Source organism: Balaenoptera musculus, chromosome 21 (genome assembly GCF_009873245.2).
Source record: "Balaenoptera musculus isolate JJ_BM4_2016_0621 chromosome 21, mBalMus1.pri.v3, whole genome shotgun sequence".
Classification (NCBI taxonomy): domain Eukaryota; kingdom Metazoa; phylum Chordata; class Mammalia; order Artiodactyla; family Balaenopteridae; genus Balaenoptera; species Balaenoptera musculus.
In genome coordinates this window covers 35,809,526-35,836,785 of record NC_045805.1, presented here as the reverse complement: position 1 = coordinate 35,836,785, position 27,260 = coordinate 35,809,526, and the positions used below count along the sequence as shown (strand labels likewise).

Below are 27,260 nucleotides of genomic sequence, written 5' to 3'. Positions count from 1 at the left end.
TGGTCCTGCCTTGCCTCAGCCGTGGGCGCCTCTGCAAGCTGCGTGGAGAGATGGCCTCCTCCAGGCGGACCCTGTTGCCTCCCGAGTCTCCTTCATTATACCGAGAATTGGGGTTCAAAATACCTCCCCCTCCCGCAGAGGAGCGCTGGAGCACTTGCAAGTCAAGGGCACTTGTGGCCCCGAGAGCCTGTGTGTGTGTGTGTGTGTGTGTGTGTGTGTGTGAGAGGGGAGGCGATTTATTACTCCACACCCCGCCTGCCCGCTTTCCATCCTTCTTCCCCCGCTCCGACCTCCCTCCTCGGCCTCCCAGTGGCCGTCAGGGCTCCCTGCAGACATCACTTCCCCACGGCGGTGGGGTCGCGGAGCTCACGGGCTTTCTGACCTTCACTGTGAGTAACAGCTCTCTAGCGAAGGGTTATAACCCACTCGGGCCGCAAAGACCGCGACTGCGGGGTTAATTCTCCGAAGTGCCATGTGCAAAGTTTGGGTAAGTCAGTCGGCCCAGGGAGGGGAGGGCAGCCGAGAGCAGGCAAGGGGACAGGGCGGCTGGGGGGAGGGGGTCGGGCGGGGGTCTCAGTCCAGAAAGAGCAAGGGCCACACTTGCCTAGTGGACACCGACGCCCCCTGCTGGGGCCCCACCGCCACCGCGTCCTCGCCCCTCCCTCAACTTCGCCGGGTCTCAGGCGCGCGCGGAGCCGCCACCTGCGGGGTGGTCTCGGGCGCGCCCGCCGCAGGGGGAGCGGCTCAGGCCAGGGCGCCCGCTCGGGCCCGAGGGACCCCCGGCCCGCGCCCCGCGGCTCGCGGCCCCCACCCGGCGCGGGGCTCGGCCGCGGTCCCGCGCTCCCCGCCCCCGGGTCCCCGGAGCCTCCGCGGCCGCCCGAGCGGGAGGTGGAGCCGAGCCCGCGGCGCCGCGCAGGAGGAGCCGGCGGCGGCGGGAGCGGCGGGAGCCGGCCGGCAGCGCCTCGCGGTGAGTCGGGCCCGGGCCGGCCGGGCGTGGGCGCCGCGGGGGCGTCGGGGCGGCATCCTCGCGCCCCGCGGCTCCACCACGGGTGGCTCGCGCGGCCCTGGGGGGCGGTGCCGTGGGGAGGGGGTCGCGCCGCAGGGGGGGAGGGGGAGGAGAGGGGCGGGGGTGGCGCGGCGCCCGCAGGTGGGCGCGCGGGGTCGCGGGGGAGGCTTTCCGGGAAGGCCCCGGGCGCTGCTGGCCGGGGTCGCTGTGGCTTCACCAGACTCTGGTGGCCTTCAGCTGTTTGATGACTTTCTTGAACACCGACTAAAAAGTAGCCTTGGCACGTGCCCGCGTGACTGCTTTAGCTGCGGCTGCACAGAGTCGTCTTTGCTGGGATGGAGAGGGCGCGGGGGGCGCGCCCAGGTGGAGGTGGGCAGCGTGCCCTCTGCCTGGGACCCGGGCCGGGGCGAACGTGCCTGAGGGTCGCCGCGATCCGGGATGCCGGGAGGAAGTGCTGTGCGCGGTCAGCGGAGGGGCCCCTCGAGGGCACGGTCTGGGGTTGGGGGTGAAGGGCGGCCGCGGAGGAGAGCTGTACGGAGGCGCCGCGAAGTTGGTGTTTCCGCTGCGCTTCCTGCACCTGCACGCCGGTCGGTGACTTTGAATTTTTCTTCTCACCGATGAGCCAAGGGATGGGAGAGGAGAAGGTCTAACAGCGCCGTGCACGCCGAAACAGCGAGCCTTGGGAAGCCCTCGTACATAATTGATTGGCTATTTCGCCGCCAACTCCGCTTTTATTCTGATTTCAAAGCCTCGGAGTGGTTTTTACTTAAATGTTGTTAGAGAGGTCTAGATAATAAAGATAATTAACTGTTCTTTCACGTCTTTTTACTAGAAATGGAAATTCAATTCTACCGGGTTTGTTGGATTTTGTTAACATTTTCACACAAGAAACTTGTAATTGTCGTAGCGTTACTTGCAACAGTGAACATTAACAAGCCCTGCGCGGTGCTGTCATGTTGCTAATTGGAAGCAGAAACGCCAAACTTAGATATAGAAGCATAAAGCAAAAAACGTAAAGCCTTAGTCGTAAAAAGTGACTCGGACACGTGTAATGTGCATAATAGGACATGGGACGGCGTGTTGCACTCCCGGAGAGGGTCAATTCCTAGAAAGCGAGAGATGGGCCGTAACGGTTTAAATATGTGATGGTTCTTTCCATCCTATGTGTACTCTAAAGTATACAGCATTGAAATGCTTTAATTCTGTTCATCTTTGTGCTCCAGATTGCAAACTGTCATAATGGGGTTCAAAGCAAAATCTCAAGCTTTTGGATTCACCAGATTACACGAAAGCGAAGGGAACTTTTGCCTTGCCGTCCCAGACTCCTGGGCTCCAGGCAGGCTCCCATTTATTAACTGTATGACCTTGGGCAAGTCACCCTTTCACAGCCTTGGTTTCAACTTTGTAAAGTGCCAGTAATATCCCTCACCTTATGAAGACGTTGGGAAAAAGGAAGTAACACTTAGGAGCTTATCCCAGCGCCCAGAGCACACTAAGTGCTCTGGAAAAGTTGTCTCTTGTCTTCCTTGACTTTTAGGAACCCCCAGATCTGCCATGTTACAGCGTTGTTGCTGTTTTTAACTTAAAATTCCTCGTGTGCAGGCTTCCTTCCCATCCATCCCTTCAAGCACCCTTGATTGAAGAACCTCAGATGCTGCCCTGTCTGGGTGTTAGGAAGTGAGGGGCTGAGACTCTGGAGGTGGAGGTGGGCAATACTTCAGGTTTTTCCTGTTGGTGAGAATCCATCACGAGGTCACACGATGACGCATTGTACTTCCCGGTCTTCACGTTGCTCTAGCCCTGTCCCCAGTGTAATGTTGTCACACTGGAAAGAAAGCACAGGAAGCTCTGCACAGCGCTTGCTCTCGCTTTTACCCTGTCTCTCCAGGCCAGCTCAGGCCGGGCAGGGCGCGCGGCTTCATCAGTATTTGTGGATTTGAAAGACAGGATGTAATGAAGTTATTCTTCAGGTCACGTGTGTTCTATTCCTAGTGAAAGGACCTTGGGATTCTAAATGATGGCCCTACTGTATACTAGGGCTAATAGAGGTTATTAAAGAAGGTAGCTCAGGTAGCTCAGGTAGACTTGATTACCTATCGATTTTGCCCTGGTGGTGAAGCAGTCTTATAAAAGCTTACGCGGCCAAGTCGGAGCAGCGGCTCCGCCACTAGGGGCCTCTTCTGCATAGCGTATCACCCAGGCTGTCATGCTTTGCCATTATTATGTCCTGTAAGGTAGCGAAGGAACTTAACTTCCTGGGTTCGCCACACGGAATACTTTATTAGAAAAGGGCAACCTTGTGTGAAAAGCATTACCAAAGGCCTAAAAATATGTGCAAGTGATCAGCTCGGTGCTTTGTGACCACCTAGAGGGGTGGGATAGGGAGGGTGGGAGGGAGGGAGATGCAAGAGGGAAGAGATATGGAAACATATGTATATGTATAACTGATTCACTTTGTTATAAAGCAGAAACTAACCATTGTAAAGCAATTATACTCCAATAAAGATGTTAAAAATAAAATATGTGCAAGTGGTCTTAAATTACAGATTCGGTACCATCTGAGAATAACTTTAAAGGTTTAAAGGAGATGTAATAATCGGGCTTTTTGCTTTGCATATCCTCATATTCCAATATATGACTTTAAAAAAACCGTCTAAAAATTCAAATATATGATTTTGCTCTAGTATTTTTCAGGGGTTTTGGGGAGTACGTTTTTGGTAGAGCTTATTTTTATCTTTTAATGTGTTTAAAATTGCTTTATTTCCTAAATTGGTACTTGGAGCGCTAATAACTTGTTTCTCAAGGAGTTTATCTGGCCAGTAGGAGCTGCTGGTGTCTTGTGTTTTTTTAAAAAAGGGGCCACGTGAAATTCCACGCATAAAAATATATATTTCATTACATTCCAAGATGTATCATTGAAAGGCATTTTTCTTCTGGGAGTTTTTGAAAAGCCCTCTTATTTCTAAATTAGAACTTGAATGAGGTTAGTCAGGCTTGAGACTATTGAACAACTTGAAGGTGTGTGGGTGTTTTTATTTGTCAGATGGAATTTGCTATTTGGTAGAAAAAAATACCGACAAGGTATGTAAGCAAACACGATGACTGAAAATATTGCCATATGGTTTGTGAGTGAATAAGAGAATATTGTATTTTCAGGTTTTCAGTGAAATGTAATTACAGTGACAAACTAAATACCAGTAATCGGTAAAGTAAAACTAACTACCGTTACAGAAGAGTTCAGCGCATTGCAGGCCCCAAATCTTACCGAGGGATTTCTTCTGAATTCAGTACGTTATCAGACTTCTGATTCCGATTTTCACGTGGCAGGACTTCTTTTTTCAGCGTGTTTTTTATTGAAGTATTGTTGATTTACAATGTTGTGTTAATTTCTGCTGTACAGCAAAGTGATTCAGTATATGTATACATATATATTCTTTCCCGTTATGGTTTATCATAGGATATTGAATATAGTTCTCTGCTATACAGTAGGACCTTGCTGTTTATCCATTCTCTATATAAAAGCTTACATCTACTAACCGCAGCCTCCCACTCCATCCCTCCCCCAGCCCCCTCCCCCTTGGCAACCACCAGTCTGTTGTCTATGTCCGTGATTCTGTTTCTGTTTCATAGATAGGTTCATTTGTGTCATATTTTAGATTCCACATATAAGTGATATCCTATGGTATTTATCTTTCTCTTTCTGACTTACTTCACTTAGTATGATCATCTCTAGGTCCATCCATGTTGCTGCAAATGGCATTATTTCATTCTTTTTTATGGCTGAGTAGTATTCCATTGTATATATGCACCACATCTTCTTTATCCATTCATCTGTCAATGGACAGATAGGTTGCTTCCATGTCTTGGCTACTGTGAAGAGTGCTGCTATGAACATAGGGATGCATGTATCTTTTTGAATTAGAGTTTTGTCTGGATATACATCACATGGTGGGACTTTAAAACAAGGCAGTCTGATCTTTGCTGCCTTTCTTTCAAGGTCTAGATCATTACTAAGTACTGGGGAAGAGGAGAACTTCTGTGTGAAGGTCGTAGATAATTCTTCTTATCACTTCCCGATGAGTTAGCTAACTTTTGGGGGTTATGTTTAGGATTCTGAGCATGTCAAAGAGTTACACAGATCCTGTTTGCACAAGAACGCTTCTTTAAACTGGGGGAGCGCTGCCGCTGCCCTCAAACATCCCGCCGGTGAAGGCCCTGCATCTCCCTGCCTCCCCGACTTGCCCCAGAAGGAGGCGAGGCTCAGCCACAGTGATGGGTGTAGAGCTGCATGCAAGGCGAGGCATGTGCGTTTGGACAGCAGCCTGCAGCTGACCAAGATGATGGATGCCCCAGGTGGGAGGAATTGCATGTTTATACATGGGAGTCTTTTTTTAGGAACTTGCACTTGGGCCCTGGATGCACAGAAACAGCAGCACTAGAGTTTGCAGAGAGGTTTGGATCCTGTGACTTAGTGAAACAGTACTTTGATGCACAGATCATTTTAGTTGTTGCTTTTGGACAGTGCAAAACATACATTTGGTTATCCTGGGGTCACATCTGCTACTCGGTTTCCTTTTCACACAAAGGGATGTTTGAGTTGATGGAGGAAGAGGGAAGCAGGAGGCAGGGAGGAGGTAGATGGGAGTTGTCTGTTTATGCTGGACCCCCGGGCCCCTTATTTTCCCTTCCCAAGGGACGTGAGCACACGCCCTGCAACTTGATGATAGGAGCTGTTCACTGGTGTTTGGGGGCTGTCCTCATCTACTCTATTAACAAAACTACTAAGATGATGGTCTTCAACTTAGGTCCTGGGTACTCTCCAAAGTGACCTTCTACTTCTGTCTCCTGTCTTTAGAAACTTGCTCAGTTAATGTGGCAGCTAACCTCTGTGAACAGGGCTGCCAGCCCAGCAGGGGCCCCTTTGAGGTGGAGCGTCCGTGCCAGGGTGCACAGCGTGGGAAGCAGAGTGTGGGCCTCAGCCTGCTCGCCTCCCATCGGGCACTCTCGTGGGACAGTTGTCCGCACAGCTGTCTGTGAGGCTTACACCTGTACAAGTGGTTAGAACAGTGCCGGGCACATGATCGATGAGAGATGTATCATTGCGGCTGCTGGCGGTGGTGGTTATTATTATTATTATCGTTACTGATAGCGTTGCTTTCAGGGTAGACCATGCTGGTAGGCACAATAACCTGGAACAGAGGATTCACATAAACTTAGTGCTTATAATAATGTTTGCAAAAGCAAGTGATTCATTCTTTTCAGATTTCTTGCTGCATTTCCATTAGAGTTCTTCTCTTCATGTGTCAGAAACGGCTCACACAGAGCCCTTAACCGCGTGACAACTGCTCTGCGAAATGTGGGCCGTGAGTTGTTCATTCAATCAGCACAGCAACCTTAGGAAATACGCGCTATTATTCTCTGCATTTTTGCAGATGAGAAAACCAGGGTGTCGAGAGGCCAGTTACCTGCCCGAGGTCAGCTCGTGGGTGGCGGGCCTGAGCCTTAAGTCCGTGTCTGCCCGGCTCCAGAACCTCTGTGCTGTCTTTTCCAGCATCCGTACTCTTTGAATTGGTAGCCCGGAAAGCGTCTTCGAGTTCTGAGGGTTAACAAAATGTGAAAACATTGATTTCCCTTAGATTCTTGTATTTGTATCCTTTTCTAGACACAATGGAGCAGGATGACAAATGAACTGTTATCAGTGGGTCTGCTTCAGCACTTTTTATTTATAGATTTTTATATGTGGCTTTTCCTAGTAGCTCGAAATACAATACAGCGTGGTACAACTTATTTCTGTACAACGTTTAACGTCTTGTCAAGGCACTTCTCAGGCAAGTTATAAGAAGAATATGTGAATAAAACCCAGCGTGTGGTTGCAGAATATTAAGGTGTGAAGGCTGGCGTCAGGCGTTCATGCGTTCACTCAACAAATATTTCTTACTCACCTCTTCTCTGGAGTCGCTCTGCCAGACACCACAGAGACGGCGAAGATGAGGAAGGCCGCAGTGCAGAGGAAGGCTCTGGGCCTTCGGGGTGGGCATTGCTGGGGTTTGAATCTCAGCTCTGTCGCTCACTGACTGGGGGTCCTGGCCCCATCAGTGGACATGTCTGAGGCTTAGTTTCTCCTGTGCATAATGGGGAATAATAATACTTGGTAGGCTGTTGCACGAATTAAATGAGATGCGTGGGGAAGCCATCAGGCCGCTGGAGGTGGTGGGTACTGACCCACAGCGGTGCCCTTCCTCTTCCCCCATCTTACCTGTCTCTTCTCCCACTTCCACCAATTACAGGGGCTGGGACAGATAAAGATACGTATACTCCAAGATAGAATTCTTCCAAGTGATCCTTTCTGGTTCTCCCTTGCGGGGCTGGGACAGACCCGGCAGCGGGGTTGGGTGATACGTGAGCTGGTGCCAGTGTAGCGTTCCTGTCACGCTGGCTTGTTACCCAGGAGGCCCAGAGGAGGATGGATTCCAGGAAGCAAGGGCAGCTTGGAGCCCAGGATAGGTGCCTGTGGGTCCCAGGGGTGGGGATGAGAGTCTTCCGGGGGAGTAGCCAGGAACTCGGGTCCCATGGAAATTGGAACAGGCCAGAAAAGAAGTTGGAGGCGGGCTGAGTGGAAAGGGTTTGGGACGTGGGTGGAGAGCGAGGCAATAGCGTGAGCAGCTTGTCCTTGGGGACACGAGGGGGTCAGGCGGCTCAGATCTGCGGCTGGCGGGCGGTGCTGAGGCGTGGGGAGAGACCTGCAGCCCTCTTGCACTGCCTCCCCCACTGCTGCAGGGCCTGTTACGGACTTCCAGCTCCCTGGCCTTCTACTGCAGGGTTTTTCCAGAAGCACTGCAGCCTCTCCCAGCAAACAGCTAAGTTAAAATTACTAGCTGTTGCCAGTTTTCACTCTAGATCTTCAAGGGGTAGCCGGTATCATGGGAAAATAAGCCTTTACTTATTCCAGTTGGAGATTCGGTTAAACACACCCAGATCTGTTCCTGGTGAGGCCGGGAGCCCGGTCCACAGGGCCCTGTTTAGGGTCCTGCTGGCCTTTCTGGAGCGTGGGCTGTGTTGTGAGATCAGGGGTGTTTTCAGGGAGATGTTCCTAGTGGTTTTATGATAATGGGCCACCTTGTTTGGTGTCCGGGGTAGGTGCCGTGTGTGGTAGGGATGGAGCGCGGGCTTCACAAAATCATTCCGGTCTGGGACCGGCTACCTCAGCCAGGGAGCAGGAGGCCCTGACTCATTTATTCTGTGCGGGCTCATGGGCATAAACCAGCCCTTCTGTGAATAAGCAAACAGAACCTGCCCAGGTGCAAGAGAAGCTTGATTCAGCGTTTAAAAAAAATGCGAGAAATTTAAAAAACGTATTGAATCGGGGAACAGTTTGTTTAAAGTAAGCTACTGTAATTTTCAAAAGCCCATTTTATAGAATTAATAGAGTGTATTAAAATGAAATGAACAAGCAGGCTTTTAAAAAGCGACAGAAGGATAGCTTTGTGGGGAGGAGAGTAATCCTTGAAATGGATTCCAGGTTGGTTCCTTTGGTTCCTGGGGAGCTGAGTGGAATGAATGTTTGCTGATTGCTCTAAGAAGTGAGACAGTCTGGTCAGCTCCGGGACGGGCCTGGGCAGTGGGGCCAGTTCACCCAGGTCCACCCTTTCTTACCTGTGATCCTGGACAAGTTACTGAATTCTTTTTTTTTTTTTTTTTGTAATTACGAACACTTTTTTAATGACAACAGATGGTAAATTTATACAAGTTACAGGTTAGAATATAATGAATACAAAATCCATCCAGATTACAGAAAAATATCACTCACAAAAGTAAATCTGATTCAAGTGGGTAAAGAACTCAAGCCCCCCATTTTGATAATTACACGCAGCTTTCAAGGTAGCACATCTAAAATCTGCCCCTTGTCAGGGCGCTATTCAAGACTACAGCATATTCAGTGACTCTAGCGACCTAAATTCTTTAGGTCTCAGTTTTCTCATCTGTAAAATGAGGATAATGGTGCCCATCGTAGTGGGCAGTTTGCCAGTTGATTTAGAGGATGTATGTAAATGGCTTAGCACAAGGTGAATACTAGGTAGCATCAGCTGTTGTGATTACATAGGCGCACAGGAAGGAAAGAGGAAGGGAAACATAGGCGCACAGGAAGGAAGGTGGAAGGGAAACGTAGGCGCGCAGGAGGGAAGGTGGAAGGGAAACGTAGGCGCGCAGGAGGGAAGGTGGAAGGGAAACGTAGGCGCGCAGGAGGGAAGGAGGAAGGGAAACGTAGGCGCGCAGGAGGGAAGGTGGAAGGGAAACGTAGGCGCGCAGGAGGGAAGGTGGAAGGGAAACGTAGGCGCGCAGGAGGGAGGGAGGGAGGGAAACATAGGCGCGCAGGAGGGAAGGTGGGAGGGAAACGTAGGCGCGCAGGAGGGAAGGTGGGAGGGAAACGTAGGCGCGCAGGAGGGAAGGTGGAAGGGAAGGCGAGGATCAGAGCATCTGCATTCGCCCTGGGCCTGGACGCTTCTCATTCTACTCTTGCATAGTTTTTAATGTCTTAAGTCCTAGATGATTATAATCAGATACGTCTTGAACACCTGCTGTGTATATGTCCCTATGATAAGGTGCCTGGGTGTAGACTCTGATCCCAGAAAACTGCCCTCGGTATCCTCACGTAGCTCATGGTCTTGGGCTGAGAGGGGCAGGACTGTGACGGGGTCTTGCCGTTCAAGAAGGAATTCTTCGTGTCCCTCGGCTATTTCAGTGAGCTGCCCAAAGGATACTTGCCATCCTTGGCTTATTTCCCATCTACTCTACTTACAGATGGATAGAAAATAAGTACTTCTTGGGCCTCGACATAAATAACTCAAAATACCCAGGGTACCTTTGGATGTCTTATTTGCATAGAAATAAGATTTATTTAAGTATGTTTGTGGGTACATAATGGGAACCCAGCGGAGGAGACTTGCGTTTGGGGGGATATTTCTTTGGATGTGGCTCTGACCTGCAGGCTCTTGTATCCAAAGCACGTTCTTTGGTGGGGAGGGTCCTTTTGTCTTTTCACTGAACTCATGGCCCATAGATTTCTGGGCCACAATAACGAGAGAGCTGAGTGTAAAGGGGGTTTTGTTTGTTTGTTTTGTGTCTCTCCTCCAGATGGAGGTGTACACGTGTTGCTGCAGAAGGAGACTAGGTCGGTGGAGAAAGGATTCCCGAGCTGACTCACTCTGTGGCCATGGGCAAGTTCTTAATCCCTAAAGTAGGAATTTAATCATTGAGACTCAGGGGCCATTTGAATGCAAAGCAATGAAATTTATGGACTGTGAACGGCTTCATCAGTCCAAACGTGGCTGAAGCCAAAACCTGAGCATAAAGCTAGTTACTCTGCTGGATCGAGTGAGCTGTTTCTACATCTTGGGTCTTGGGTTGTCTCAAAAACAGTTTTTCTTTGTAGAGAGGATATTTTTCACTTAAGTCATTAAAAATCCTGAGAGTGTTTTCCATGTATATCCTTGGGCATTCAGGAGAATTTATCCAGCGTCACTGGAATTACCTTTTTCTCTTCCTCCAAGAGTGAGTCTGGACCAGTGCCTGGGCCGTTATTCGTGTGGAGCACAGAGGCCATGAGAACACGCCCTTTACGCAGAGCGGGTGTCTCACGTTCTGATGGAAACGAGGCCGGAGACAGGAGGAGATGCAGGAACTAGACCCGTCTGGTCGCCTGAAAGCATGGGGAGGTGACTGTTTGGCTTGTGGGGACGGCCCTTCCTGGGGTGAAGGCATGTGGGAGGCACCAGCTTTTTAAAACTCTCTTCCCTGGTCTCCATAAGTGACTGTTTCATTATCTTGGGGGCAAATGTCATGCCAGTGTGAAGTGGACAGGCATTACTGCAGCTCTTAGTCACTTAGGAATGAGAGTCAGAGGATGAATGGAGAAGCTTTGACTAAAGCCAGCCATGTTCATCTATTTTATCTATATGAACTAAAAATCTTTGAAATGGCAAAATCGTGCATCTGAAGGGGACACTTGGATTCTGGAGGATTTGTAGACTTCATTTAACGGTCTTGTCAGTGACTTGTTGGAGTTAGAAGTCACGGGAGGACCACTGCTTAGCAAGAATACATCAACAGAAATAATGTTATTTCTGAGATCAGTTGGACCAACATAAGTATTTTGCAGAAATAATAACACCATTTGAGATCATTTGGACTATCTCTGTATTTTTCAGATGAACAGAAAGAGGCCCAGAGAAGTGAAGTGCCTTATCTAAGATGGCCCAGCTACTGAGGGGAATGACATTGTCAGGAATGGAGCCCAGGTCCCTTGTTTCCATCTCACTGCTCTTGATGGGCCATGCAGCATCCTTGGGTACCACCGCCAGCTGGCAGGTAGTTTTAGGTGCCCCGACAATGATGCCACCTACATAACTGCCTGCTGTCAGGTTTTTCAGAATCTGGTTATGGAGCTCCTACCGTGTGCCCAGCACTGTTCTCGGTGCTAGAGATGCACAGGTGAAAAGACAGGGGTTTCTGACCTCAAGGAGCTCTCAGTAGAGTGAAATACAAAGAAGGGACTATATTATTAAGCCATGGCTTAGTGACATGTGGAACATCTTCCTTGGAGATGTAAGCTCTCAGTGCCTACTTCAAGGTCAATGGGATTAGTTTTAATTTCCTGTTGATTTTACAGCATCAGAAATGGAAATCATGGCCATAAACTTCATGAATCAAATTGACTCCAAATGATCCCAGTGTCATCTGGATTAAAATTTGAAACTCTTTTTTCTCTGCACTTCAAATCCATGATCTTTCTGGAAACACTTGCTAAGAATAGTTCTGGAGGAGTTTGTTTATGGACACAAGTCAAAAATTAAATTGTTTATGTCAAAGAGAAGTAAGATGTCGATATGGGTATCACTGCAGCTAAGTCAGGGGTTGAATTATTGGCTTTTTAATTAAATTGAGGTCCATTTTTTCCCTGGGAGTGCAGAAGTGGCAGAAGCTTAGGAAGAAATCTACTAGGTACTAAGCAGTATCCAAAGCACTTTATTTGTGGAATTGTTTTTAAACCCATATAAAAATACTGGAAAGGACTGAGGTTCAGGTAGACAGAATGCCTTGGCAGGGGCAGATGGCGTGGCAGGGAGACCCAGCGTTTGCACAAAGTTTGTCTGCCGCTGAAGCTCCTGTGCCCAAGCGTGGCGCCTCCATGGGTACCAAGTGTGATGTGGCAGCGGCCTTGCAGTTGCTTTTGTGTCATTCTTGAACAGGACTGCAGACCTGGAGCATGGGGTCCACAGCTCACACCATTGTTGGATGCGCTGCAAGCAGCAAGGTGCAGTGTGTAGACACAGTAGGTTCTTTGTAAATATGCATGAAATGAACAGAGGCAGCAACTGAATAGTCAACAGGGTTGGTGAGAAACTGTGTTCACGAACAGGGCATGTTACCTTCCAGGGTCCCTGCAGGTGAGTGTAAAGCTGATCTTGGAGAAACCAAACAAACTGCCCACCCCAAAAGAAAAGTCTCTTTTAATATCATTTGCTGTTCATAAGCGTGCCTGTTTTCAACTGTCTTCCCACATACTGTTTTCTTGCTTGGTGTTTTCTTCCAAGATACCTGTAAACAAATTATGCGTTCATAATCTTATGGCAGGCTGGCTGGATCTAACAGAGTCAGGAAGGCTTCCAACACATTAAGTGTTCTTGAAGGTTATAAAAAGGAGGACTTATATATTATATTTTAATTATATTATAATTAAATTATAAATTATATATATATATTATATTTAATTATAGCACTGACGTGATTATAAGAGAGATGCTGGAGGTCTTTTTTTTTAAAGAATGAGGCTTGGCCCCATCTCATATCTTACACAGTATTTTAAAAAATTTATTTTGTTTATTTATTTTTGGCTGCATTGGGTCTTTGTTGCTGTGCGCGAGCTGTCTCTAGTTGCGGCTAGCAGGGTCTACTCTTCGTTGCGGTGCACGGGCTTCTCATTGCGGTGGCTTCTCTTGTTGCGGAGCACGGGCTCTAGGTGCGCGGGCTTCAGTAGTTGTGGCGTGCAGGCTCAGTAGTTGTGGCTTGCGGGCTCTAGAGTGCAGGCTCAGTAGTTGTGGCGCACGGGCTTAGTTGCTCTGTGGCATGTGGGATCTTCCCGGCCCAGGGCTCGAACCCGTGTCCCCTGCATTGGCAGGCGGATTCTCAACCCCTGCGCCACCAGGGAAGCCCCGATGCTGGAGATCTTGACTCACTGGGATTTTGACAGCAGCCAGAGTGGTTAAGACGCTTTGAGAAACAGCAGAGGTGATCTATTTCCACCAAGTGATTTTCTTAAATCTGTGCCATGGGCGTACCTATAGGCTCCTGAGCAAGAGGACGGACTAAATAAGGCGTGGAGTCACTGGGGTTGGAGTGGTGATGCGTTGCTGGTGCTCACAGTGGGAGCCTGTGAGATTTTATATTTAGTGATGATACCTCTCCCGTAGCCATCTGTCTCTCTCTTTAATAAGCAATGTTCCTTATCAGGTGATTTGTGTACATCGATTACACCATTATACTCGTTAAATATTAAAGCGTTTATCCCCCCCTTGTGTGAAGTCTAATTAGGCAAAGCGCTCAGCGCAAGCCTGGATTATCAGAGTAATAGTCTGCTCGTTACCTGTGACATACCTCAGCTTCCTGGATCATTTGTGGTTTTGTTTTCCTCCTATCAGAGTGCCCGTGTACCTAATACAGTGCAGGAGGGTTTGGTGAAGGGTTCAGCACCGTTGGGCCATTAAGAAGGGGCCTGCTACAAAGATTATGAAACCTTTTAAAAATGAGCGGAGCGATGTATTATCTATAGTTGGCATTTTTCATGAATCAGTCTTCTGAACAGATATTTCTGATGAAACTAATTTGACTAAATTAAAGAATCTTAAGATAGCTTTAAAGGCTAAAAATACAAGTTACAGTGTTGTTTGGAAGAAGAGAAAACCCATCAGTAAGTAGTTGCATTTTATACATGCTGCTGATGAAAAGAATAATTTTAGATGTCGAACCAGTATCAACTGAAAGTCCATGGGGTGGTCCATTACTTACTTTTTCAACTTATTTCTTCTGTGCAGTCTAATGCAAAAATTAATTTGCATCATGGATTTCCTAGCAAGCATTTTATTAGTATAGGGCCAAAAGTAAGGTTATGAATCAGGCTAGTATCTTTGATAAGTTATCTACATCCTTTTGAGACAATCATTGTAAAGACCGTTGTTTTTTTTGGAAGTGTTCGTGGTACTCCCTCATTATTTACATTCCTAAAAAAATCTGCAGTCTGCTGTGAGCATGTACACACACACACACAGGAACATGCATGTGCACACGTGTAATCTGGGGCTGATGGGCATGAACCAGATAAGGTTTAAGCCCAGTTTATTGCTTATTATTCTCAGGGAGTAAAGCTTTTAAGCCGTGTTTCGTGTAATGGGTGGCTATCAGGGCGAATCGGTTTTTCCCTCTCATGGTCCCAGCAGCTCATGTTAGGGTTTTGAAAGCGCCTTCATCCCTTCACAATTGCAAATAGCAGTAGCGTCACTTGCCCTTTATGCACTATGGAAAGAAGGCAGCCTGTATCTCCTTAAAATGAGAGTTTATTTTGGGTTGTTTTTGAATGTAGTCAAATCAAAATGAGACTTAGCTCTGAGTTAAAATATGGATATAAAGATCAGAGAATGGAAGGGAACTCACAGGTCATCTGGTCTAATGCTTCTGCTTCTCTAGTGGGGAGGCTGAGGCAGGGAGGCACGTGGCTCCTCAAGGTCACATGGTGTTAGCAGGGGTCCTGCTCTACTGCACTTGTCTGCAGGCCTGATGGTGACCCTCGGGCCAGGTCCCACCTTCCGGCCCTTCACAGGTATAGTGTACCTGGGCCTGGATCAGTTCGAAAGTTTTTTTAAATTTAATTTTTATTTTATACTGGAGTCTAGTTGATTTACAATGTTGTGTTAGTTTCAGGTGTACAGTAGAGTGATTCAGATATACATGTACATATATCCACTCTTTTCCAGATACTTTTCTCACACAGGTCATTACAGGATATTGAGCAGAGTTCCCTGTGCGACACAGTAGGTCCTTGTTGTTAATCTATTTTATATATAGTAGTGTGTATATGTTAATCCCAAACTCCTAATTTATCCCTCCCCCCATCTTCCCCTTTGGTAACCGTAAGTTTGTTTTCGAAGTGTGTGAGTCTGTTTCTATTTTGTAAAGAAGCAAAAGCTAAGAGAATTCAGCACCACCAAACCCGCTTTACAACAAATGCTAAAGGAACTTCTCTAGATGGAAAAGAAAAGGCCACGACTAGAAATAAGAAAATTATGAATGGGAAAGCTCACCAGTAAAGGCAAACATACAGTAAAGGTAGGAAATCATCCACACACAAATATGATATCAAAACCAGAAATTGTGGGAAGAGGAGAGCACAAATGCAGGATATTGGAAATGCATTTGAAACTTAGAGATCAACAAGTTAAAATCTTGTTGATCAAATTCAAGAAATCTTGTGTAAATATAGACTGCTATGTCAAAACCTCATGGGAACCACAAACCAAAAATCTACAGTAGATACACACACAAAAAAGAAAAAGCAATCCAAACACAAGATAGTCACCGAATCACAAGAGGAAGGGAAGAAAAAAGACCTGCAAAAACAAATCCAAAACAGCTAACAAAATGGCAGTAAGAACATACATATCAATAATTACCTTAAATGTAAATGGATTAAATGCTGCAACCAAAAGACATAGACTGGCTGAATGGATACAAAAATAAGACCCATATATATGCTGCGTACAACAGACCCACATCAGATCCAGGGACACATACAGACAAAGTGAGGGGATGGAAAAAGGTATTCCATGCAAATGGAAATCAGAAGAAACCTGGAGTAACAATACTCATGTCAGATAAAACAGACTTTAAAATAAAGACTAAGAGACAGAGAAGGACGCTACGTAGTGAGCAAGGGATCAATCCAAGTAGAAAGGTGTTGAAGGAAAGCTTGCCGCCTTACAGCCAGCTCAAGGCGGAGTGGGTGTAGTCTGAGCCCGTCCGGGGTTGGAGAGCGTACATTTTGTACCTGCTCATGGGCGTATTCCTAGAAGTGGAGAACTGGGAGCCAGCGTGTGCCTCTGAGCACCTCTGAGTTCAGCAGGGGGTCAGCAGGGAGGCCGCCGTCCGCTGTCCTGGGATGATGATCCAAGGGAGGGGGCGCCTGCCGCTCGGCCGACCTCAGCTGTGAAGGCCCAGAGTCTGGCCTTTTCCAGCCTGCGGTGGCATCGTCAGGACCCGAGTAAGTCATCCAACCAACACACCCCAGGGCACAGGGGTTAGGGGTTAGTTCACCTTGACAAATAACTGTCTTGGTGGTTGGTAAGAAGCGTGGTGGTTCAGCACGTGGGGTCTGAAGCCTAATGTATTTGGGTTGCACTAGCTGCTGTGTATGGAATTTAGGCAAGTTATCTTACTACTTGAACCTCAGGCGTTTTGTCTGTAAAATGGGAATAGTAGCAAACATTTATATTGTACTTACTATGTGACAGCTGTTGTCTCAGTGCTTCAGGACCACTGACTCATGTACTCTTTGCAGAAACCCTATGACGTAGGTACTACCATCATTCCCACTTTACAGATGAGGAGACTGAGGCCCAAAGAGGTTTAGTGAATTGCTCCAGGTTACACAGCTGTTAAGGGTTGGAGCCGGGGTGTGAATCTTGGCAGCCCGTTGCTCTTTATCTCTCGCCTCTGCTTCCTCTCAGTGGGATTAAGATGATTTTGAGGATCAAGTGAGATAAGCCCTCACGCAGTATCAGCTGTCCTCGCTGATTGTAACAAAGCTGCCAGTGCCTCAATAACAGCAACAGGAGAATCTACGTGATCAGCGTCTTCTTCACCCGTCACCCAGCTCCTAGAAACCAGATCATGATCAGAACGTCGCTTTGGCAATTACAGAAGTCACACAGAGAGAATTCGGAAGGCTTAACCAAACGTCCCTCTGTGTGGACAGTGTGGACACAACCATAGGAGAGCCGACCGGGGCTGGGGGGCCGCGGGGCCGAGCCGATGGCCGAGATTCCTCTCCTGCTCGCAGGACCTGGTGACTTTCTCCGCTGCAGGTGGCTCTGGGGTTCCAGACAGCAGCTCTGAACTATTTCCCCTCGTCTGTCATCTGGACGGTTGAGTGGGTCAGATCCACCCAGGGCGCTGTCACTGACCTCCGCTGCAGAGGTCAAGGGTGACACTCACACCTTCGAGGAAGTCTCACCGCTGACCAGCATCCGCCGCTTTGTGTTGAGTTCACAGCCTCGTCGTCAGGTGCAGGCTTCTTTCCAGATTGTGTTGCTATGGAGTTTAGAGATTATGCTCTGTCTGTTCCTTGTTTCCTTTTAAATTCATAAGTCATGATAAGTGTATGTGTATGTAACGTGTGTGTGCCTTTTGACTTATAATAATAAAGCGAGTAACGATCCAGTAAGCATCTAGAACGTTCCCTCTGAAGCCCCTCCCATGTACTTCCGGGTCTTAATTCCTTCCTTCCTCCTGCCCCACCCGAGGGGTAACTGCTCCTCCAGATATCGTGTTAATCATCTCCTTGCTTTATTAGAGTTTTACCACCAGTGTGCATCCCCACATAATTTATGGTTTTTGTGACAGGCTGTTGAATTGGAAAACTTGACTAAAGCCTCCAGATGCACTAGATAGCAGTTACAAAAATGAGGTGTCAGCACGACCGAGATGGGCATTTTCAGAGGCAGTATCGGAACACGAGGCTCACAGCTCTTGAAAATCCTCCTTACTGTGAGGGTATAAGAAGCCCCCATCTATCTGGAGAATCTTCTGCTGTGAATCTGCGCCTCCTGGAGGAAATTGGGGTGGAGGTCCTGCCCACGCATCCCGAGCCCTGTGTCCCCTCAGCTGGGTGCGTGGTGGGCTGGCTCTGACTCCGGTGGGACGTTTGGGGGTGTGGAGAGTGAAGAGCAGCTGGGGCAGGCCTCCACCCCACTACCGTGTTTCTTGGGGCCATTGTAGGGGGGCTCCCCCTGGACCAGGTGTGGCTCCTGCAGGGAGGGAGAGCCAGCCTGGAACTTGACCCCTGCCCAAGGACACAACCAGTGGAGAGCTTGTGGAGTGAGTTTCAGGGTCTGGGTGCATCGCCCACACCACAGGGATCGGAGGGGAGCCCCTGGAGAATCCACAAAAGTGCCCACGAGAGTCAGAGTCAGGCCTGAGTATCGGCTGGTCCGTAGACTGCAAAGCCATCTGTGCTGGTGAGGAGGAAGTTTGCCTGCATGTAAGAGAAACAACAGTGGTAACACACAGTAGAAGTTAATTTCTCTCTTACGTAGAATCAGTTGGGAAGTAGGCAGTTCAGGGATGGGATGGGGGTGCCACACAGATGTCAAGGTCACGCCTCCTAGTTCACTGCCCCACGGCCCAGGCCCATGACTGTGGTCCTCGTGCTCTTGCTCAGAGGGGCTGCTGCAGCTCCAGCCATCATGTTACGGTTCAGGCAGACAGAACCGTATCAGGCTCCCTCCCTTTTAAGGATACTTTCAAGATACATCACCCAACATTTCTGCTTATATGCCATTAGCCAGAGTCGAGTCACGGGGTCAGGCCCAGCTCCAAGAGAGCCTTGGAAATATAAACTTGTTGCTGGGTAGCCATGGGCCCAGCTTAAAGTTGGGATTCTTTTTGTCAAGAGGAAGGGACTAGTGGATATTGGGAGGCAGCCAGCAGCCTGTGCCACTTCTTTTTCATGGCACTAGCAGTCAGGTGGCCTTTCTCCACGTTCCAACGCTGGAGGGGAGGGTAACCGCGGCCAGCAAGGGGGGAGGGGGAGGGGAGGAAATGCAGAAGCCAACGTCTCTTACTCTTTTTAGCCTTACTTAAAGGGTCGATCATACACTGACCTGACATTTTATTTTCTGAGTCACAGTTGTGTTTTGTGACTTAAATTAACTTTAGGACTTTCTGTTACCTACAAGTGGCCAGAGAATTATGGGACCTACCAGAGTTTCCCTTGGGTAGCAGGGGGAAAACATACTGCTTGAATATTATATTTATTTCAACTTAATAATGTCTTTGTTATATAAAACCACCATGCCGTTTTCACACCTAAAATATTAATAATCATCCTTTAAAAATCGCCTAATACCCAGGCCATATTTAAGTTTTCCTCGTTTTGTAATTACCTGTGGTGATGGACGTTAACTGGACTTGCTGTGGCGATCGTTTTGCAGTTTGTACAAATATTGTATCATTACATTGTACATCTGAAACTAATTATATTATGTTAGTTATACCTCAATTAAAAAAACACATACTCTAACCTAGTAAGTCTGCTTATAATGATTCATTCTATGGAGATCATCAGACTAGTATCCAAAGGTGTGTAAAAGCATGTTCATCAAAACCTTATTTATAGAGAAAAGATCCTAAATATCACTCAGTGGGAAATGGGTTAAGACATTATGGTGCCTCCATACAGAGGAATTATTATTAGCCATTAGAAAGAATGATGTAGATGATTAATGATGTGCACATATGATTAAACTATATTGATGAGTGAAAAAAAAAGGTTTCCTTGATTATCCTTGATTATCTCAAGAAGTATCTTTTTCTTTGTTTGCATCTCATTTCCAAAAGGTCAGCGTGTGTGAGGTGTGTTTCAGGTGTATTTCAGCTGGCATAGGTTAGCCCTCGATGTTCCCCTATCAGCAGAAAGACCTAGACTTCTCAGCACACAGAGTGCCTGGTGCGTTGCCTCCGTGACCCTGTTTTAGGAATTTGGAGGAGGTTAGCAATAGTCCGTATTCATGTGTCACACAGCTGCTGACTTCTAAATCAGAAAGCTTGAGACAGTGGAGTTTGACTTGGGGCTTATCCTGAACAGAGAATTGATTTATTCTTACTAACAGAAAGTAAAGGTCTTCCAAGTGGGAAATAAAGGAATCTATTTTATGCTTAAATAGAATTTCACATTGATCATTGATCAAGTGCGGGCCTTGGATGTGATGTTGTAATGGTAACATACCACAAGGAGCTTATTCCAAATTGACTAGGGTGCTTTATAAGATTGTGTATTTAGAATATATGGATATGATTGTATTTTTATTTAACCTGAACTTACTGGATACCTTCCACATGAAACACTGCTGTGTCAGACAAAAGACATGGAAAACAATGGGTTTTCTTAGGTCACTATTGCCTCTTCTCCCCTCTTCTTTCCACATGTTTTACTCTGTATCAGTATATGTTATTAATCTTCAGAAATCCTCTTTCAGTGCTATACCATTCCCCAACATGTCAGTCTAAACGGCTGGTTAAGGAGTATCATCGTTTAAAACTATGGGTTCTCCAGTTTTTAGGTATTTATATTTTATCCTTTCATACTTACAAATGAATTTGAGATAGCCACATGTTCTACTTTTGAAAAAGAACAAATAAAGAACAACAATAAACCCAGTATCATCAAAGTTACAAAATAGATAAATTAGAAATTACTTACATTCCTAAAAAAAAAAAAAAAACCACCACCAAACTTTCCTTCATCCATGCAGTGATACAAGGTAATACAGATAGCAGTTCATATGGCGAGGTAGTGTATTTGGAAATGACATAACTTTTAAAGATGCACGTATATAACTTTTTTGCAACTTGACTTCTTGCCAAAAGTAAGGTGTCTGTGAATACTTCTTACTTTTGGTGTATATTGTAAACTCTTGAACCTTGATGTTATTATTTATTCATTTAACACATGTTCATGGAGCCCCTGCTATATGCCCTGCATTGAGCTGGTGCCAGGGAAAAGTCACATGAAGACACAGCTGGTTTTTATTCTAATTTCAGGGTTGGGGAAATTCAATATCTAAGTGAAAGGTCAGCTACTGGAGAGTCAATTTGTGTTCATGTTTTGGTTTTCAAGAGACCGGCCTGGAGCGCAGGGCAACTAATTTGATACCTGTTCTATGGCAGTTGATAAATAGAGTTACCCACAGTGGATACTTATGGATCTTAAATTGGTGTATTTTGTTGTAGAAATACTGTTAAAAACTCTAACTTTTGTATTTCAGGAAATTAAAAATAGTGTTTTTGAGTGCAGATTTTACATGTTAATATCTGTCAAACACAGTAGGAGGAATACAGTTAGCCCTTGTTAGTTTATTTAAAAACATGCCATTTTTAACACACTAGTTTCTAGAAAACAAGATCTGATTAAAGCTAGATTGATCCAGATTGCAGCCTTTGGCTTACATTACTTAATTCTCTTAACTTGGAAGATTTAGAATTGATTGTAAGAAAGGGTTTGGCGACTGACACTTTTTTGGAAATGTTCTTGTTTTCTGCGTGCTATCAATGCATTATGGAGATAAAAACTCTGATAAATTTCATCAGATTTCACTCTGATGAAATGGCAAATACAGAGTTGCAGCGTGGCCTGACAACTAGGTTATTATTTGATTCAACGTTTTAATTTATTTTCTAAATGATTAACCATGACAACAGTTTAAAAGAAGTTCTTAACGTAAAATTATAGAGGATGCTGACAAGTAAATATCTGCTCTTTGTTGATCAGGAATTAAAGCCTAAGCAAGAGCTTTTCTCTTTCTTTTTTTTATTGTGGTAAAATACACATAACATAAAACTTACCATCTTAACCATTTAAAAGTGGTTACTTTAAAGTGTACAGTTAAGTGACATTAAGTGTATTCACATTGTTGTGCAGCCATCACCACCATTCATCTCTGGAACTCTTTTAGGAGCTGATTGTTATTACTGTTATTTTGAAGTGCCATGCTCTAGCTAGCCTGATGGAATTTCATTACGGACAGGTGGCATCGCAAGTTCTCAGGTCTTTAAGTTTTAAGGTGGTGTGTCACAAAACACCCATCTTTAGAGGACTCATGAGGCCCTTTCTTTAAGGGCGGCCTTCCATTTCCCCATACTCCCTAATCCCAGTGGGGATCCCAGCCAAGGTTAGTTCTGCTACCGAGTCCAAGCTTGTACTGCTCACTGCACGACAGCCAGTAAATCGAGAGATGAGGTGTTGGGACAGGGAATAGTAACTTTATTTGGAAAGCCAGCAGACGGAGGAGACGGTGGAAGAACCACCGGAAGTGTCCGGAAGAACCATTTTACCCAAGTTGGAATTCAGGCTGCTTTTATACTGAAAGGGGAGGAGCGTGGTTAGTTGTTGTAAACTTCTTGGTGCTGGAGTCCTTTGTTCTTCCAGCTGTCCACGTAGGTCAGATCAGGATGTTCCCTTAAACCTCCAACAAGGCAAAGGTTATTCTCTGTTCTGCAACTTTTTATCCTTATGTGAGTGGGAAAGTGTTATACCTTTAAAGGTCAGAGCCTTGAGGAGGCTTCCTGTATATTTCAGGCACTAGGCAACATTCTTAACTTGTAGCAAAAGCAACAAAATACAGAGTTAAAGAAACAGATCCAATATGGAGTCAGATTTGTTCTTCCCTATTACAATTCCTTGAGCTTCCTCAATTTCTCCCACTCCTCCTCCCACGGGTGTCTGCTTAAAGTCCCCACAAGCTTTAGACCGTGTCCTGCTGGCTGAAGGATGCAGGAGGCCAGGTCACGGTCATCCCGGGCGTGGCGCACGAGAGGTGCCTGAGAGCAGCCTTTCGGGGTTAGTGAGGAAGGTCTGGCCAGTGGCAGTTGGAGTCTGGTTTGCAAGATGATCAGAAAATGGAAAACGCGAGAATTAGTTGTTACCGACAAGCACCAGCAACTTGAAGGACACACTGCCCTAGGAGGAGGGTCAGAGGGTGGCCAGAGCTGGGCTGCTGTGCCCCCTTGGGAGTTGCTGGCTGGGCCTGGAGGCGCCGCTGCCGGTGACCACGTCTGTGTCTCCACACAGTCCACATTATCACGTGACTTTTTTTGCTCGTTCCCCACCCCCTTTTCTTAGATAAAGTCCATTCAGAATAGCAGTCACTTAAACATTGTCATTCTCAGCATGGACGTAATACACGTTTAATAATGCAGAACATTTTTAGACATCTAGCGTAAGCAGTTTCTGTATTAACAACTTGATTGGAGGGCCTCCAGTGTGCAGATTCTCTTGGTGCTGCACTTCGGCCCTCTCCGGAGCCAGGGCCGAGCCGGGAGCCTGGCCTCCTTCCCAGTAGTCGTCCCGTCTGTGCCTTCATAATCCTTTGGTTGGTTAGGATTTGGGGATGATGATACTGAGAGTCTAAAGAAGGGAGCGTGGTGACTTGTAATGTGATTTTGGCTTTGCGTTTCTCAAGGAACGAGCTTTCTGCCTTTCTATCACTGAGGAGCTGAGAGTCGGGGTTGCAGAGTGGGGGTCTCTATCTGCTTCGTGGGCACCTTCAGAAAGATTGGAAGGATTTACCTAGGAGGTCTCTAGTCTGGTGGGCTCCCCCTGCACCACCCTTCCCTGTGGTCCCCCCTCGGCCACAGGGATGGCCTGGTCCTGCTCACGTCCATGTTTCTCCTGGGAGAGCTCAGCAGCGCTCCCTCCAGGGAGCTGGGGTGGTCGGGCATGTGTTCCTCCCTGAGGCAGGAGCCTGGGATCATCTCCGTGGAACACGCTGCAACCCTTCTTTCTCACTGCTGCAGAGTGTCCCCAGGAGGAACCCGGAGTCCCCCCCTCCCCAAGCGCTGGGTGATGGGGATTACCCTTCCCTGGGGGGTCAAGGACCGGGAAGGGAAGTCTTGTCACATTCTAGGTATGTGCCCCGTATGTCCTGGAGCTGGATCCTCTGCGCCTGGGCAGTTCAGAAGAAAAACATCGTTAGATTGAAGTGAAAGGAACCATAGACTCCTGGTTTGCCTCGGTGAGGTCCTGGGCTCTCTCAGTTGACCTAGATCTTGATCGAGTCGAGATCTCTACGGAGTCTAGCTAGCGCTCTGATACTGAAGCTTCTCTACAGCAACCCGGGCTGTCCAATCCGTGTTTGAATACTTCTGGGGACAGCAAACTCACCACTTTACGATACGGTCCATTCTGAATCTGGGTGGCCCAATTTGAAAGGTTTCCATATGTTTTCTACAGCTGCTACCCATTGGTCTTAAATTCTGCCCCTTAGAGACACGAAGTGCAATTGGGTAAGATGGGCACAGTTTGCGTGTGAACCCTGTCTGGAAACATGCCCCCAGTCATGTAACAAGCAAGCAGGCAAAGACACACATGAATGCGTAAGTATCAGAGTGAGCTGAGCCTGCTTCTTGACTCCATGTGTTATTTTGTGTGATTTTTCTCCCTTGGCGTAACATGCCAACATTCTTGCCCAGAGCTTCCGAGTGCATGCGTTAGTTTTCAAAAGATACGACTTTCCTTCCTGGCAACAGTGGTACATTTCAACCACACTGGGCTGAATCTGGTAGGCCCAATTTAACTGGTTTATGCCGTTATGGAACTATCTGTGGGATGTTTTGTCAGAGGACAGAGATGAAATTTGTGTTAATTGCCTTGGGTAAATATATTCAGCTTAAAAAAGAAAGGGAACAGTTACAATTTCCCCTTGGTAAACTCGCCAGTAACATGACGTCTGTAAACTCATAGCTCCTTGCCTGAGGGATAATTTTATTTAGTCCTCTTTTCTTTCACTTTCTTGAAAGGCCCAGGCTAGAGGGGAATTAAGTCTCCTAGGGTCCAGGAAAGAGTTAATTTTTTTTCCACAGTGCAGTAATATACACCTAAAACCATTCCAGAGTTTTGGGTAGAACTTGTAAGAAAGTATTAAAACTTGAGAAATGAATTAACAAGCCGCCTTTTTATGCGGCAGCAACGTGCCTCTTCACTGAATGAATAGCACTTTATCCTCAGCTGCGTAATCGTGGGCAGAAATGTGGAGCCACCTCTGAATCAAGGAGGGTGCCTGTGTGTGTATGTGTGAGTGTTTGTGCCTGTGTGTGTGTGCGTGCTCAGATTAGAACAGATCCATGCAAATAAGACGGAAAGTCTGACCTAAACTCACAGAACCTTGAAAGAGAAGAATTTAGAATAAAACTCTATCTTAAGCTCACACCACTTAGTTTAAGCCTTTGTTAAACTTCATTCTTACTATAGTTCTAATAATTCCTGCTACCCACGTGGAGAATGCTCCATGTTCTGTTACTGAACGCAAGTTTGTGCGCCCGGCCCACAGTGAGGCCAAACAAACTGAAACTTTGGAGTTTGGAGCAGAGAAAAGTCTATTGCAGGGCCATGCAAGGAGATGGGTGGCTTGTACCCCCCAAAAAACCCCCCTGGACTCATCCAAGCGTTGCAGCAAAGCACTTTTAAAGGCCAGGTGAGGGAGGGGCATGGTTAGTTGCTGCAAACTTCTCCCTGTCGGAATCCTTTGTTCTTGAAGCCGTCAGTGTAGTTCAGGTTCAGATGTTCCTGTAAACCTCCAACAAATGTTATTCTCTGTTCTGCAACTTTTTATCTCTATATGAAAGGACTCTTAAAGGTCAGAGCCTCAGAATGGGCTCTCCTGTATATTTCAGGCTACAGGCAACATTCTTTTAGGAAAGATGCAGAGCCAGCCTGACTAAGCACAGGCCTCAGGGCACAAAGGTTAAAGAAAAAGGAACAGATCTAATATGGAGTCAGATTTGTTCTTCCCTATTACAGTTCTAGCCTTCATCCTGCTCACTTCTTATTTTTAGGGCTGACTGATAGGTGTGTTAATATTTTTCCAAATCAAATAGCTGAAATATGACTGTAAAATCGAGACTACTTCTTGTGAAATAATGTAGACATAGAACAGTGATCCCTTTGTGCGGTCACTGTGATGTTTTACACAGACTAATTCCCTTAATCCTCGCAACAGCCTAAAGAGGTGGGCGCACCCGTTAGCTCCATTGTACAGACAAGGGAACTGAAGCTCTCAAGTCTCACCAGCTCACCGCGCTCGCCTCTGCCGAGGGGGAGCCCTGCCCGAGGCCCTGGCAGTTTGTCCTGGTGGCAGTTTGTCCTGAGTGTGGCTCAGTCACTCCTTGACATGGCCTCTCAGAGCGTAGCTCCTAGAACTACCATCCCCCTTGTAGTGACATCCTGCGTCTGTTGTATCAGTTAGGATAAGGCCGAGAGGTTACCACAAAGAGACTCAACAATAATTTTTGCGGCTTAAGGAAAAGAAGGTTTTATTTCCCTCTCACGTGGTCTCAGGGGACATCCAGGCGAGCAGGGCAGTTTTGCTGCCGGGAGTCCTTCGTGGCCTCAGGTTCCTATTCCTTCCAAGTCAGTGCTCTGTCACCTTTAGGGTGCTGTCGGCACCTGTGTGATGGGGGCTGGGTGGTGGCCGTGCTCAGATTCGGCCCCTGGGGATGGGAAGGAAGTGGAGGTCACCTGCCCTCTGTCTGCTTCGGCTCTGAGGCCTTGTCCGCCCAGGCGCGGCATGTGATACCCTGTACATCTTCCATGGAACAGAACTTAGTCTCACCTGCCATGGGCACGGTGCCACGCCTGTCTGCAAGGAAGGAAGGGACACGCAATCCAGCCATGGTTTTAGGGAAAAGGGGAGAGCGGATTTCGGTGGGCAACTGGCAGTGTCCACCATGTGCGTAAAAAAGAACATAATTATCTCGATAAAAATAGCATATCATCATTATAAGAAATCCAGCAAGTAAAGAAAGTATTTAAAAAAGAGAGAAAAAATCACTCCTGATTCCACTGAAGCAGACTCTTTATTTTAAAGTATCACCCACCCCTTCCATTAAGCTCTCTGATCTCCTCTGGGGGGATTACATCTCTCCCTGCAGGGTAGAGTCTGGAGGGATTGTAAAGCAGGGGCCTCTCCCTCCCCTTGCCCTGGGGGGCGGGGTGTGTGTGACCCAAGCTGGGTAAATGGTGTTCCTTCCCAAGGATTAAGGAGAGTGACAAAGATTTAAAATGCCGGGGCTCATTTATTCCTGATGGCGGCACCTGAACGGCATTCCTGGGTGAGGACTTTCTTGAAGTCGCCTTACGTCTCACTTATTTACTAGCTTGGCTTCCCAGCTCACAATCCCCTGAGCTCCCAGTATCATCGTCGTAAAACTCGTTTGGTTTGAGTTAGTCAGAACTGGTCCCTGTTGTTCGCAGCTAAAGATCTCTAACTGATAAACTTGCTATTTAGAGGAAATTTCTGCCAAGGGTTCGATGTATTTTCCTTCCATTGTCTCTTAATATATTTTTACATACTCAATATTTATATTGTTCATACAATTTTATACCCATTCTAAAAATAAGTGTTTTTCCTATTTCACCAAGATAGCATGGATGTTT

The 27,260-nt window shown here is 46.9% G+C and overlaps 1 protein-coding gene across 3 annotated transcripts in view; it reads left to right on the top strand.

Annotated features, from left to right (window-relative positions):
* Positions 1-339: 339 nt before the first annotated feature.
* Positions 340-27,260, top strand: part of CSGALNACT1 (chondroitin sulfate N-acetylgalactosaminyltransferase 1) — a 337,144-nt gene continuing 310,223 nt past the window's right edge. The window contains exon 1 of one of the 3 annotated variants that reach the window (XM_036838642.1): positions 340-389. The gene's annotated coding sequence lies outside the window, so the exon portion shown is untranslated. Of the gene's footprint in view, positions 488-946; positions 968-27,260 lie in introns of those variants that run through there. The other 2 variants (XM_036838641.1, XM_036838644.1) reach the window with 2 other exon arrangements.